Below are 13792 nucleotides of genomic sequence, written 5' to 3'. Positions count from 1 at the left end.
ACATTAATTTCCATGCTACCATCACAATCATATAAGAAGAGTAACCCCTTGGAATTTACTTTCCCTATTTTATAATAGTAGAATAATTTTTATAAAATGTGTTACTGCTGGGCACCTGGGTGGCTCTGGGTTAAAGCCTCTGCCTTCAGCTTAGGTCATGATCTCGGGGTCCTGGGATCGAGCCCCACATCAGGCTCTCTGCTCAGCGGGGAGCCTGTTTCCTTCTCTTTCTGCCTACCTCTCTGCCTACTTGTGATCTCTCTTTGTTTCAAATAAAATCTTAAAAAAAAAATTTGTTACTGCTTACTAAGTATAAAACCTGTAAATTTTCATAAACCAAAACCAGTAAAAATAAGTCAAATGAGATGGATTAAGATAAGCCAATTTTGGTGGGGAACACCTGGCTGGCTCAACCAGTAGAGCATGCAACTCAAGATCTCAGGGTGGTTAGGTTTGAACGCCACAGTAAGGGAAGAGTGTAAAAAAAAAATCCTAAAAAAAAAAAAAAAAAAAAAAGAAAGAAAGTTTTACATTAATTTGAAAAACTAGATTTTGGAGCAATTAAAATTATCAGGAATAAAAAGGGATCATTAAATAATGATAAAAATCAATTCACCAAGGGAATGCAAGTTGGTGTAGTCACTTGGGAAAACAGTGTGGAGATTCCTTAAGAAAAAAACAGGGGCACCTGGGTGGCTCAGTGGGTTAAAGCCTCTGCCTTCAGCTCAGGTCATGATCCCAGAGTCCTGGGATCGAGCCCCGCATCCAGCTCTTCGCTCGGCAGGGAGCATGCTTCTTCCTCTCTCTCTCTCTCTGCCTGCCTCTCTGCCTACTTGTGATCTATGTTTGTCAAGTAAATTAAATCTTTAAAAAAAAAAATTAAAAATAGGGGTTGCCTGGGTGACTCTGGGTTAAAACCTCTGCTTTTGGCTCAGGTCATGATTCCAGGGTCCTGGGACTGAGCACCGCATCAGGCTCTCTGCTCAGTGGGGAGCCTGCTTCCCCCACCCCTCTGCCTGCCTCTCTGCCAACTTGTGAACTCTGTCAAATAAATAAAATCTTTAAATTAAAAAAAATTAAAAATAGAGCTACCCTATGACCCTGCAATTGCACTCCTGGGTATTTACCCCAAAGATACAGATGTAGTGAAAAGTAGAGCCATCTGTACCCCAATATTCATAGCAGCAATGGCCAAAATCTCCAAACTGTGGAAAGAGCCAAGATGCCCTTCAAGAGACGAATGGATAAAGAAATGGTCCATATACACAATGGAGTATTATGCCTCCATCACAAAGGATGAATACCCAACTTTTGTATCAACATGGATGGGACTGGAGGAGATTATGCTGAGTAAAATAAGTCAAGCAGAGAGAGTCCAGTATCCTATGGTTTTACTTATTTGTGGAGCATAAAGAATAACACAGAGGACATTGTAAGATGGGGAGGAGAAGTGAGTTGGGAGAAATCGGAGGGGGAGACGTACCATGAGAGAGTGTGGACTCTGAGAAACAAACTGAGGATTTGGGGGGGGAGAGGGGAGGGGGTAGGGTGAGCCTGGTGGTGGATATTAAGGAGGGCACGTATTGCATGGAGCACTGGGTATGGTGCATAAACAATGAATTTTGGAACAGACACCAAAAAAATTAAATTAAATTTTTAAAAAATCAATTCACCAAAAAGGCTTGACAATCCTAAATTTGTATGAACCAAACAACAGAGCCTCATTTACAAGAAGCAGACACAGCATTGAAAAGACAAATACACAAAGCTTCAACTGCAGCTGGAGACTTAAATACTCTCTAAGTAATCTATAGAACTACTAGGAAATCAGCAAGAACAGAAAAAAATGAGGAACACCAATAACCATCTGGATCTACTTAACATAAGAAACTTCACCCTAAAACAACAGAATAAGCATTCCCTTAAATTACACATGGGGTGGGGGAGAGCAAGATGGTGGAACAGTAGGAGACTTAAATATCATCACGTCCTAGGAGTTAAGATAGATAATTATCAAACCATTCTGAAAACCTACAAACTCAACAGGAGATTGAAGGGAAAAAGAACAGTAATTCTAGGAACAGAAAATCGACCACTTTCCACTTTCTGGAAGGTAGGATGTAGGAGAAGTGAATCCGAGGTGATATAGTGAAAGAGAAACTGCGGGGGGAGGGGTAGGCTCCCGGCAAGCCATAGAACAGCAGAGCACAAAACCAGAACTTTCAGAAGTGGAATCCACTCCACAGGGACATCACTCAAGAGGCTAAGTGGGGTTGGAGCCCTGGCAGGGACAGTGTGGTCTCAGGACCCGCAGGGTCACAAAAAGACTAGGGCTGTCTGAGTGCAGCAGAGTGCCCAGGTATCGGAGGGAGAAGTCAGCTGCAGAGATGGAGCCGAGGAGTGCGCTCTCAGCTCAGATTACCTTAAACCGTGATCCAAAGCACAGTCAGGCCAGTATTCTTCAAGCATGGACCTCACAAGTGGCAGATCTGGGGAGATCCCCTGCTTCCTCCTCCGGGAGCAGGAACCCGCTTTGGAATCTGCTGGGTTTGGAGACTCCAAAAGGGGCGGTGCGCCGGAGACAGAAATGCTCGGTCAGAGGCTGAGTGAGCACAAAGTGCAGGTGGAGACCAAGGAGATGGGGGAGATTGACTGCTTTTCTCTGAAGGCACACTGAGGAATGGGGCTCCGGCTCTAGGCTACTCTGGGCCGGAGTCGGGGAGGCCGCCACTTTCATTACCGTCCTCCAGAGCTCTATGGAAAGCCTTCAGGAACAAAAGTTCCCGAGAGCGAATCTGAGCAGATTACTTAGCCTGGCCCCTAGCAAGGGCGGTGCAGTTAAGCCTTGGGGAAAGATGTTTGAGAATCACTGCAATAGGCTCCTCCCCCAGAAAATCAGCAAGAACATCCAGCCAAGACAAACTCCACCACCGATCAATGAGAAATGCAAAACCTCAGAAATACAGGAACACAGCACAAAGAAGTCATGGCTTTTTCCTATGATTCTTTAGTCTTTCAAAGTTAATTTTTTTTTAAAAGATTTTATTTTTTATTTTTTTTTAAAGATTTTATTTATTTACTTGAGATAGAGACAGTGAGAGAGAGCATGAACGAGGAGAAGGTCAGAGAGAGAAGCAGACTCCCCATGGAGCTGGGAGCCCGATGCGGGACTCGATCACAGGACTCCAGGATCATGACCTGAGCCGAAGGCAGTCGTCCAACCAACTGAGCCACCCAGGCGTCCCTCAAAGTTAAATTTTTTAATTTTATTTTTTCTTATTCTATTTTTTAAAATTTTTCCTCTATTTTAACATTTTTAACTATTTTATCTTATCAATACCATTTTAAAAATCTTTTATAATTTTCATTGTTATAGTCATATTCTATACCTACATTGTATTTAATCTTATTTTTTATATACATATAGGTTTTTCTTTCCTTAAAATTGTGGGATAGAGTTTCTTCTAATAGATCAAAATAGACCCTAAACCTAGTGCATGGTTTTGTTCTAGTCTCTAGACTGATAAGATTCTTTCCTTTTTTTTCTTTTTTTCAACCAACTTCTTATCTCATCAATTCCCTTTTTAGAATCTTTTTAAATTTTCATCTTTACAATCATATTCCATCCCTTCATCATGTTTATCCTTATTTTTGTACATATATATATTCTTTTTTCTTTAAAATGTTGGGAGGCAGTTTCTTCTAACAGACCAAAATACACCCAGAATCAAGTGTGTGGCTCTATTACATTCACCAGCCTAATATATATATATTTTTTTTTCTTTTTTTCCTCCTTTCTTCTCTCCCCGATTTACAGTTTCTTCTGATTTGGTTAGGTATATCTTTCTGGGGTCATTGCTACCCTTTTTATATTTTGTTCTCTCATTCATCTACTCTCATATGGATAAAATGACAAGGTGTAAAAACTCAAAAAAAACCAAGAGGCAGTACCAACACCTAGGGACCTAATCAATATGGACATTAGTAATATGTCAGAACTAGAGTTCAGATGACAATTATCAAGGTGCTAGCTGGACTCAAAAAAAGCATGGAAGATACTAGAGAATCCCTTTCTGGAGAAATAAAAGAACTAAAATCTAACCGAGTTGAAATAAAAAAAAAACCATTAATGAGGTGCAATGAAAAAATGGAGGCTCTCGCTGCTAGGATAAATGAGGCAGAAGAGAAAATTAATGATACAGAAGACCAAATGATGGAGAATAAAGAAGCTGAGCAAAAGAAGACAACTACTGGACCACGAGGGGATAATTCGAGAGATAAGTAACACCATAAGACAAAACAATATTAGACTAACTGGGATCCCAGAAAAAGAAGAAAGAGAGATGGGGGCATGAGGTATATGGGACCAGATTATAGAACTTCCCTAATTTGGGGAAGGGAACAAGCATCAAAATCCAGGAGGCACAGAGAACCCCCTCAAAAATCAATTAAAAAAAAAAAGGTCCATACCCCATCATCTAATAGTAAAACTTACAAGTTTCAGTGACAAAGAGAAATTCCTGAAAGCAGCTCAACACAAGAGCTCTGTAACATTCAATGGTAGAAGTATTAGATGGGCACCAGACTTATCCACAGAGACCTGGCAGGCCAGAAAGGACTGATATGATATATTCAGAGCACTAAACAAGAAAAATATCCAGCCAAGAATACTATATACAGCTACACTCTCATAAAAATAGAAAGAGAGGGGCGCCTGGGTCACTCAGTGGGTTAAAGCCTCTGCCTTCAGCTCAGGTCATGATCCCAGGGTCCTGGGACCGAGCCCCACACTGGGCTCTCTGCTCTGCAGGGAGCCCGCTTTCCTCTCTCTCTCTCTGCCTGCCTCTCTGCCTACTTGTGATCTCTGTCAAATAAATAAATAAAATATTTTTTAAAATAATAATAAAAATAAAAATAGAAGGAGAGATTAAAAGCTTTCAGGACAAACAAAAATTAAAAGAATTTGCAAACACCAAACCAGTCCTAAAGGAAATATTGAAAGGGGTCCTCTAAGCAAAGAGAGCCTAAAAGTAACAGACCAAAAAGGAACAGAACAACAGACAATAACAGTCATGTTTCAGGCAATACAACAGCACTAAATTCATACCTTTCAATAGTTACCCTGAGTGTAAATGGGCTAAATGCCCCAATCAAAAGACACAGGGTATCAGAATGGATAAAAAATACAGGATCCATTGATAGCTGTCTACAAGAAACTCATTTTAGACCCAAAGACACCTCCAGATTTAAAGTGAGGGAGTGGAAAACATTTGACCATGCTAATGGACATCAAAAGAAAGCTAGGGTGGCAATCTGTATATCAGATAAACTAAATTTTAAGCCAAAGACTGTAATAAGAGATGAGGAAGGACACTATATCATACTTAAAGGGTCTGTCCAACAAGAAGAACTAACAATTTTAAATATCTATGTCCGTAACATGGGAACAGCCAATTATATAAACCAATAAATAACAAAATCAAAGAAATATATCAACAATAATACAGTAATAGTAGGGGACTTCAACACCCCCCTCACTGAAATAGATTATCTAAGCAAAAGATCAACAAGAAAAAAAGGCTTTAAATGACACACTAGACCAGACGGATATCACAGATATATTCAGAACATTCCATCCCAAAGCAAAAGAGTACTCATCCTTCTCTACTGCACATGGAACATTCTCCAGAGCAGATCACATCCTGGGTCACAAATCAGGTCTCAACTGGTACCAAAAGATTGGGATCATTCCCTGCATATTTTCAGACCACAGTGCTTAAAAACTAGAACTCAACCACAAGAGGAAAGATGGAAAGAACTAAAATACATGGAGGCTAAAGAGCATCCTATTAAAGAATGAATGAGTCAACCAGGAAATTAAAAAAGAACTTAAAAATTTCACGGAAACAAATGAAAATGAAAACACAACTGTTCAAATCTTTGGCAGCAAAGGTCCTGAGAGGAAAGTATATAGCAATACAAGCCTTTCTCAAAAAACAAGAAAGCTCTCAGGTACACAACCTAACCCTGCACCAAAAGAAGCTGGACAAAGAACAGCAAAGAAAGCCTAAAGCCAGCAGGAGTAGAGAAATTAATAAAGATCAGAGCAGAAATCAATGAACTAGAAACCAAAAGAACAACAGAACAGATGAACGAAACAAGAAGCTGGTTCTTTGAATGAATAAATAAGACTGATAAAACCCTGGCCAGACTTATCAAAGAGAAAAGAGAAAGGACCAAAATGAATAAAATCATGAATGGAAGAAGAGAGATCACAACCAGCATCAACAAGATACAAATAATTATAAGAACATATAATGAGCAACTATACACCAGCAAATTTGACAATCTGGAAGAAATGGATGCATTCATAGAGACACATAAACTACCTACAAAACTGAACCAGGAGTAAATAGAAAACCTGAACAGACCCATAACCAGTAAGGACACTGAAGCAGTCTTCAAAAATGTCCCAACAAACAAGAGCCCAGGGTCAAACGGCTTCCCAGGGGAATTCTACCAAACATTTAAAGAAGAATCAATACCTATTTGTCTGAAACTGTTCCAAAAAATAGAAATGAAAGGAAAATGTCCAAACTCATTTTATGAGGCCAACATTACCTTGATCCCAAAACTAGACAAAGACCCCATCAAAAAGGAGAATTACAGACCAATATCCCTGATGAACACAGATGCAAAAACTCTCACCAAAATACTAGCCAATAGGATCCAACAGTACATTAAAAGGATTATTCACCATGACCAAGGGGGATTTGTTCCTGGGCTGCAAGGTTGGTTCAACATCCACAAATCAATCAATACCTTAATAAAAGAAAGAACAAGAACCATATGATACTCTCAATAGATGCTGGAAAAGCACTTGACAAAGTACAGCATCCTTTCTTGATCAAAACTCTTCACAGCCATCTATGAAAATATCATTCTCAATGGGGAAAAACTGAGAGCTTCTCCCTTAAGGTCAGGAACATGGCAGGGATGTCCACTGTCACTACTGCTATTCAACATAGTACTAGAAGTCCTAGCCTCAGCAATCAGACAAGAAAAAAAATAAAAGGGATCCAAATCAGCAAAGAAGTAGTCAAACTCTCACTCTTTGCAGATGATATGGTACTTTATGTGGAAAACTCAAAAGACTCCACTCCAAAACTCCTAGAACCCATATAGGAATTCAGTAAAGTGTCCAGATATAAAAATCAATGCACAGAAATCAGTTGCATTTCTATACACCAACAGCAAGACAAAAGAAAGAGAAATTAAGGAGTCAATCCCATTTACAGTCACACAAAAAACCATAAGATACCTAGGAATAAACCTAACCAAAGAAATAAAGAATCTGTACACAGAAAACTATAAAGTTCTCATGAAAGAAACTGAGGAAGACACAAAGAAATGGAAAAACGTTCCATGCTCATGGACTGGAAGAACAAATATTGTGAAAATGTCTATACTACCTAAAGCAATCTACACATTTAATGCAATCCCTATCAAAATACCATCAATTTTTTCACAGAAACGGAACAAAGAATCCTAGAATTTATACAGAACCAGAAAAGACCCCGAGTAGCCAGAAGAATGTTGAAAAGGGAAACCAAACTTGGCGGCATCACAATTCCAGACTTCAAATTCTATCACAAAGCTGTCATCATCAAGACACTATGGTACTGGCTCAAAAACAGACACATAGACTAATGGAACAGAATAGAGAGCCCAGAAATGAATCCTTAACTCTATGGTCTACTAGTCTTCGACAAAGCAGGAAAGAATGTCCAATGGAAAAAAGAGTCTCTTCAACAAATGGTGTTGGCAAAATTGGACAACCACATGCAGAAGAATGAAACTGGACCATTTCCTTACACCATACACAATAATAGACTCAAAATGGATGAAAGCCCTCAATGTGAGACAGAAATCCATCAAAATCCTTGAGGAGAGGGGCGCCTGAGTGGCTCAGTGGGTTAAGCCGCTGCCTTCAGCTCAGGTCATGATCCCAGGGTCCTGGGATGGAGCCCCACATCGGGCTGTCTGCTCTGTAGGGAGCCTGCTTCCTCTTCTCTCTCTCTCTGCCTGCCTCTCTGCCTACTTGTGATCTCTGGCAAATAAATAAATAAAATCTTTAAAAAAAAAAAAATCCTTAAGGAGAACACAGGCAGCAACTCCTTCCTAGAAACATCGCCAAAGGCAAGGAAAGCAAGGGCAAAAAGGAAGTATCAGGACTTCATCAAGATCAAAAGCTTTTGGACAGCAAAGGAAACAGTCAACAAAACCAAAAGACAACTGACAGAATGGTAAAAGATATTTGAAAATGGTGTATCAGAGACAGGGCTAGTATTCAAAACCTATAAAGAACTTACCAAACTCAACACCCAAAGAACAAATAATCCAATCAAGAAATGGACAGAAGACATGAACAGACATTTCTGCAAAGACATCCAGATGACCAAAACACGCATGAACAAGTACTCAACCTCACTTGGCATCATGGAAATACAAATAAAAACCACAGAGAGCTACCACCTCACACTAGTCAGAATGACTAAAATTAACCAGTCAGGAAATAACGGATGTTGGTGAGGATGCGGAGAAAGGGGAACCCTCCTACACTGTTGGTGGGAATGGAAGCTCGTGCAGCCACTCTGGAAAAGAGTATGGAGGTTCTTCAAAAAGTTGAAAGTAGAGCTACTCCACGACCCAGAAATCGCACTACTGGGTATTTACCCTAAAGATACAAATGTAGTGATGCAAAGAGGCTCGTGCATGCTAATGCTTATAGCAGCAATGTCCACAATAGCCAAACTATGAAAAGAACCTAGATGTCCATCAAAAGATGAATGGATAAACATGTGTATATATACATATGTATATATACACACATACATATGTACACACACACACACACACACACACACACACACACTATGCAGCCAGCAAAAAAAAAAAAGAAAGAAAGAGAAAAAAAAACAAGGGCGCCTGGGTGGCTCAGTGGGTTAAAGCCTCTGCCTTCAGCTCAGGTCATGATCCCAGGATCCTGGGATCGAGTCCCACATCGGGCTCTCTGCTCAGTGGGGAGCCTGCTTCCTCCTCTCTCTCTGCCTGACTCTCTGCCTACTTCTGATCTCTGTCTGTCAAATAAATAAATAAAATCTTTAAAAAAAAAAAAAATCCTGCCATTTGCAACTACGTGGATGGAACTAGAGGGCATTATGCCAAGCAAAAGAAGTCAATTGAGAAAGACAATTATCATATGATCTCTCTGCTATGAGGAATTTGAGAGGCAGGGCGGGGGTCATGACGGTTGGGAGGGAAAAAATTAAACAAGATGGTATTAGGACGGAGACAAACTATAGACTTTTAATCTCAGGAAACAAACTGAGGGTTGCTAGGGGGTTGGGGGGAGGGATAGGGTGGCTGGGTTATGGACATTGGGGAGGGTATGTGCTATGGTGAGTGACATAAATTGTGTAAGACTGATGATTCACAGACCTGTACCCCTGAGGCAAATAATACATTATATGTTAATTTTAAAAAAATCCACAAGGAATATTCACCAAGACAGACCATATCCTGGGCCACAAAACAATCCTTAAGAAATTTAAAAGAACTAAAATTATAAAGTATGTTCTCTGATCATAAATTAGAAGTTAATACAGGTAAAAGAAAAATCTATAAACACTTGGAGATAACATACTTTCAAATAATTCAGGGCTCTAAGGGGAATTCTAAAGAGTAAAATATTTTTTTTTTAAAGATTTTATTTATTTATCAGAGAGAGAGAGGGAGAGAGTGAGCACAGGCAGACAGAATGGCAGGCAGAGGCAGAGGGAGAAGCAGGCTCCCTGTGGAGCAAGGAGCCCGATGTGGGACTCGATCCCAGGACGCTGGGATCATGACCTGAGCCGAAGGCAGCTGCTTAACCAACTGAGCCACCCAGGCGTCCCAAGAGTAAAATATTTTGAACTGAATGAAAATATCAAAATGTATAAAATGTAGCTAAATGAATGCTTAGAGTAATTCACATTATCAATTGGCTTTTATTAAGAAAAAAAAAAAAGTCTCAAAGCTTCCACATAAAGAAACTAGAAAAAGAGCAGAATAAACCCACAAAGCAAGCAGATGGGAAAAGGTCATAAAAAAGGGAGGGATTAAAAAAATCAATGAAACTGAAAATAAGGAAAATCAATAAAGCCAAAAAGTAATTCTTCCTTAAAAGCAATAAAAGTGATGAATCTCTAGCAAGAATGACAAAAAAAGTAATGACCAATCTCGGGACTGAAAGAGACAATGCTGTTAAAAGGGCACTAAAGAAACAACACAAACAATGCACATCAAGTTAAATAAATTAATTCCTTGAAATAGAAGAACTACCCGCACTTTACTAAACCAAACTAAAACAAATAAACTAGAATTCCTAAGTAAGCTCTTTTTTAAAAAACTGAATTTGTTGTTTAAAATCTTACTGGCAAATACCATAAAATACTGAAAGAAGACAACACAAATTCTACACATCTCTTCTAGGAAGTAGAAGAGTCACTTCCCACTTCATTTTATAAGGGTAGCATTACCCTGGTACCAAACCAAGACAAAGGTAACAATTGATGAGACCAATATCTCAAATTAATCAATGAGACGAGTATCTCAGTGAATAGACACGAAAATCTTCAACAAACAAATCTAGATACATAAATGGCAGGAAACCTCCATGACCAAGTTTGGGATGTGTTAAAATATAAGCAGTTTCAAAATTTGAGAAGCAATCAAATCAAAATTTGAAAACCAAACAAGACAGGGATGGCCACTTACACCACTTCTGTTCTTTAGCAAGTGCAATGAAGCAAGAAAAGATAAAGACATATGGAGTAGTAGAGATTAAATAAAACCTCCTGTTTGTGGTTTATGAAGAAAATTCCAGGAATTCATAACAAAAAAACTTCTAGAATAAGCAAGTTTAGGAAGGTCACAGGAAGCTCAATAAACAAAAATCAAACATTTCTATGCACTAGCTATGTACAATTAGAAACAAATTTCAAAAAAATGTATCATTTACAACAGCTCCAGAAAAGGTACCCTTAGGAATAAATCTAAGAAAAGATCTAAGTATTCTATAAGCTGAAAATCACAAAATGCTCATGACTGAAATCAAAGACATCCTAAATAGAGAAATGCCCCATGCTAACGGATTGTAAGACTTACACTATACCAGTGAAAACCCTAGCAAGACTTTTTGGAGATAGACTGAAAATAGCTGATCCTAAACTTTATACAGAGAGGCAAAGAAAGTTAAAACAGTCAAAACAACTTTGAAAAAGAATTAAATTGAAGGACTCATGCTGCCCAATTTTAAGACTTACCATAAAGCTATAATTATTATCAAGGCAATTTGGTATTTGTGAAGGGATAGACACATGGATCAGTAGAACAGAAAGACCAAAAACAGACCCATATAAACAGCAATTGATTTATGACAAAAGTGCAAAAGCAATTTATTGAAGAATGAACAGTCTTTTCAACAAATTTTCAAACAAATAGACATCCACATGCAAAAAATGAAATTCCACCTATATTATACAGCTTACACAAAAAATAACTTAAAATGGGTCATATATCTAAATGTAAAACACACAATAATAAAACTTTTGGAAAAAAACACTGGAAAAAAATCCTCATAACCTGGGATCACCATGTTCTTAGACATGATACCAAAAGCATGATGAACTAGAATGAACTAGAATACCAAAAGCATGATGAACTAGAATGAACTAAAATACATCAAAATTTAAAACAATCTTGCTTTAAAAGACACCAGCAAGAAAATGAAAAAAACCTACACAACAGAAAATAAATGCAAATTATATGAGACTTGTATACAGAATATATAAAGAACTCTTACAACTCAGTAATAGATAACCCAGTAAAAAATAGGAAATACTAATGAACATTTCTCCAAGGAACATACATAAATAGTCCATAAGCACAAGAAAAGATGCTCAACATAGTCATCAGGGAAACAGAAAACAAAACCACAGTGTGATACCACCTCATATCCACTAGAATGGCTAAAATTTAAAAAATCATGTAGGAAGTGTCAGCAAATTTGTGGAGATATTAGAAATTTCAAATACTACTGGTGGGAATGTAAAATTGTGTAGCCATTTTGGAAAACAATCTAGAAATTCCTCAAATGATCAGACATAGTTTCCATGTAACTCCAAATTCTATTACTAGATAAGAAAAATATGCATAGACATAAAAACCTATACTTGAATGTTTATTTTTTTTAAAGATTTTATTTATTTGACACAGGCGCATGAGTGGGGGGGGGGGCAGGGAGAGGGAGAAGCAGGCTGCCTGCTAAGCAGGGAGCCCGACTTGGGGCTTGATCCAGGGACTCCAGGATCATGACCTGAGCCGAAGGCATACACTTATGCAACTGAGCCACTCAGGTACCCTAACCTGAATGTTTATAGCAGCATGATTCATAATAGGCAAAAGGTAGAATTCTCCCAAATGTCAATCAACTGACAAATGGATAATGGATAAATGGAATATTACCCAGCCATAGAAAAGGAATGAAATACTGACATACTAGAACATGGATGAAACACTGTGCGAAATGAAGGAAGCCAGCAGCAAAAGACCACATATTCAATAATTCAATAATTATTATAATAATTATTATATTATTATTATTGAATTCATAATTCAATGCATCTGAAATATCACTAAGAGGGAAATTTATGAGATAGAAAACAAATTAGTTATCACTTGGTTGGGGGTGGAGGGAGTTGATAGCTAAAAGGTATGGGCCTTCTTGAGATGATGAGAATGAAAACTGACTATGATGATGGTTGAATAGATGACTATACTAAAAATCATTGAACTAATATATTTTAAATGGGTAAAATGTATGATATGTGAATTATATCTCAATTAAGCTGTTTAAAAAGAAAAAAAGGGTGCCTGGGTGGCTCAGTCAGTAGGGCATGACTTTTGGTTTCCCCTCAGGTCATGGGCTCATGGGTCAAGGGATTGAGCCCCACATCAGAATCTATGTTTAGTTGGGAATCTGCTTGGGGAATTTTCTCCCTCTGCCCCTCCACCCCATCTCCCCAAGCTCGCTCACTCTCTCTCTCTAGAATGGATAAATAAACCTTTAAGAAAAAAAGATTACATATGATTCCACTGATAAACATTTTTGAAAAGACAAAACTATAAATACACGTCTTAATCAGTGGTTTCCAGCATTTGAGGCTAGGAGTGTGGTATGACTACAAAGAAAGAGCATTAAGCTTTTGTAGTGATTAAACTATTAAAACTCTGGGGGCACCTGGCTGGCTCAGCTGGTAGAGCACGAAACACTCGATCTCAAGATCACGAGTTTGAGCCAAATGTGGGGTGTAGAGTTCACTTAAAAAAAAAACCAAAAAACAGTAACTGTTAACTGTTAACTGTTCAATCACCTGACTTTGAAGGTGCTTACAGATACCTTTAACATGTTAAAAATTCACAAAACTATAAACAGAAACTACATGCTAAAAATTCAAAAAACATACTATGAACAGGAGAGTTAATTTTATTCTGCTTACTCAAAATATAAATTTCTTTGAAAGTCAAGGAGAAGCCAATGTAAAAAAAAAAAAAAGCCTCTTCCCCAAAAACTTATTCCTAAAGTTATTTGTTAAAGTGAACAAGATGGCCATTTTGCCAAAGGGTATGACAGATTCAGTGGCCCACAATGGGGTGTTTGAGTCCAAGACAGTGAGGCTATCCCTGCTCA

This window comes from Mustela erminea, chromosome 3 (assembly GCF_009829155.1).
Source record: "Mustela erminea isolate mMusErm1 chromosome 3, mMusErm1.Pri, whole genome shotgun sequence".
In the NCBI taxonomy this organism is placed as follows: Eukaryota; Metazoa; Chordata; class Mammalia; order Carnivora; family Mustelidae; genus Mustela; species Mustela erminea.
This window is presented reverse-complemented; position numbering follows the sequence as displayed.